Source organism: Schistocerca serialis, chromosome 4, assembly GCF_023864345.2.
Source record: "Schistocerca serialis cubense isolate TAMUIC-IGC-003099 chromosome 4, iqSchSeri2.2, whole genome shotgun sequence".
Classification (NCBI taxonomy): Eukaryota; Metazoa; Arthropoda; class Insecta; order Orthoptera; family Acrididae; genus Schistocerca; species Schistocerca serialis.
Genome location: NC_064641.1, coordinates 423,242,488 through 423,245,191, shown reverse-complemented (window position 1 = coordinate 423,245,191; position 2,704 = coordinate 423,242,488). Strand labels below are relative to the sequence as shown.

The following is a 2,704-nucleotide window of genomic DNA, read 5'->3' as shown; positions in this document are numbered from 1 at the left end:
CAGTAAAGCTAAATTCTATATTATACCTAAGTGTATTAGTGTTTTTCCATCTTTAATAGTAACATTGTATATGTGCTTTCAAAACTGCTAATTATAGGGTAATCTATGCCCGATGTCAGTCTGCTCAACATACAAAAATGTAGTTAGTAGTAATCATTACTGTGTGGTGTTGTGTAAATGTAGTTCGTCCAAATTAGTACAAAAAGAGCAAACTTTAGTTCAGTGGAATTTTCGGATTCCAAACTTTGCCATATACCGTATCGTTACTACGTGTTACTATGCTTGTACATGCACCCACTTGTACAAGGAAAAAACTCACTAATTGCCTAAGTAGGCTGGCGACCGAATTGTTATTTATAGGTAGCATCTACTGTGTGTACTTCTTGTCCACGCGAAAGAATAATTATACTGTACATTTGCTTGATGCGTCACTGTAGTTATTGACTGAAGATAAGTCCGATTTTGCTTCGATTAGGTACACGCGGTCAACTAATGTACTAAAAATCCTTGTTTATAAGGTGAAGCCCGTGAACTTATTACAGTACAGGCTTTATAGAGCTAACCTACGTCCGAGCAGGGCGGTAGTGTTACAAACTGTTAAAGTGTTTCCTTCTTATATCTCAAGATGTAAAAATAAGAAGAGTATTGAAAAGATTACGTCGCATACGACAGAACCTGGAAGAGTTATTTTTCTATCGATCGATATGTTAGTAGAATAGGGCATAAAATTGGTAACATTTGCACAAAACTCCTTTGGCACTCTCTGTGTAGCGTACTGCGAAGTATTTATGCAGATTTAGGTTTAAATGTATAGCGGTATTACAAATACACAAGTTCGGTAAGTTACGGGAATAACTCTAAATAAAATACTAAATATGGTTAGAAAAATTTGGTATTGCATTACCTTACGACGTACAGAGGTAGGACGAAAATATGGAAACAAGGCGAAAAATGCGTGCTTGAACATAAATGCAGATCCTGACCAAGCCTGCAGGTTATGCTGTTGTATTTGACCGTGAACGGCAACCGTGCAGTGTCCTCAATACGTTACAGGTGTAAGTCCTGGTCAGGACAGTGTTCTGTGTAGTTATGAGTACATTACGTCAGAGCTAAGTGAATTCGAACATAAGAAAATCGTTGCCGTCCGTATGGTGAGAGCGTCCGTAACTAACGTAACCTAAGTGTCAGGTGTTTCGAGAGGCATCGAAGATTTACACCACAAACGGTGACAGACACCTCTCAGATCCCTCTTTCATCTTTTTACTTTTCTAAATTGTTGATTCGCTTTTTCCACTTCCTAAATGTTTGCAAATATAACCAGCCTATAACAAAGAATTCTTTAGGCGTGCATTTTAGATAATCTAGCTCTGCACTCTTCTTTTTCCTTCCTTATCCAGCTACCTTGAAAATCCTATCTAACAACAGACGACAAAGAGGTAGGTTAATAAAAGAAACATGGGCACATGCTAGCTCGTATCTGATTACTTGCAGTTTGACCATCCACCTGTTGTTGTCAAAAGTCGGTTATAATTGGTTTCCACCCTTAATTTCATTGTGAGGCTAAACAGAGCAGAAACAACTGCTGTAACCATCGTAATTAGCTCCTTTTAATAGAATCCATACACACAATTTGATACTCATCTTAACAAGTCAAGGAACAAGTATGTATGTATGTATTGAACTGGGGACCTAGAAACGACAGAGAGACTTCGTCCCCCCCGTAGCCCTCAGTGGTTCACAACCGCACAACAGGCTGCCGTAGTCCACTCACCCCACCGCCGCCACACACCGAACCCAGGGTTATTGTGAGGTTCGGCCCACAGTGGACCACCACGGGAACGTGTCATTAAGGATGAGTGTAAACCCAATGTTTGCGTGGTAGAGTAATTATGGTGTACGCGCAGGTGGAGACAGTGTTTGTGCAGCAATCGCCGACATAATGTAACTGATATGAAGATGACATGTCCGAAAGAACAGATGCTATTGGTGACCGTGAAGCTCTCTAGATTGAAATTACAATTAAATCAAGACCATTTGGTGCAGACGGACGTTGATAAACATCAACGGGAATAGTTGAAAATGTGTGCCTCGACCGGGACTCGAACCCGGGATCTCCTGCTTACAGGGCAGACGCTCTGTCCATCTGAGCCACGGAGGGCACAGAGGATAGTGCGACTACAGGGATTTATCGCCGGCACTCCCGCTGTGAGACCCACATTCTCAGCTTGTAGTCCACACACTACATTCGTAGTGCCCCTGCCATTATACCCATTACTCGCGGTAGACCGAGTCCCGTAAGAGTTCAGGCAAATCGTGTGCATCCGCACTGTAGAAGGTCATCAGCCGGTTAGCCTTAAACGATATGAAGATGGCATCTGTTCTTTCGGACATGCACACGATTTGCCTGAACTCTTACGGGACTCGGTGGATTGTCTGCCGCGAGTAATGGGTATAATGGCAGGGGCACTACGAATGTAGTGTGTGGACTATGAGAATGTTGCTCTCACAGGGAGCGTGCCCACGATAAATCCCTGCAGTCGCACTATCCTCTGTGCCCTTGGTGACAGATGGATAGAGCGTCTGCCATGTAAGCACGAGACCCCGGGTTCGAGTCCCGGTCGAGGCACACATTTTCAACTGTCACCGTTGATGTATATCAACGCACGTCAGCAGCAATTGGTATTGATTTAATTGTAATTTCATT

At 42.8% G+C, this 2,704-nt stretch overlaps 1 non-coding gene across 1 annotated transcript; it reads right to left on the bottom strand.

The window, feature by feature from the left end:
• Nucleotides 1–2,084: 2,084 nt before the first annotated feature.
• On the bottom strand, nucleotides 2,085–2,159 carry Trnat-ugu (transfer RNA threonine (anticodon UGU)). The gene has a single exon. It is a non-coding gene; the product is annotated as a tRNA-Thr (tRNA).
• Between the last annotated feature and the right edge of the window lie 545 nt (nucleotides 2,160–2,704).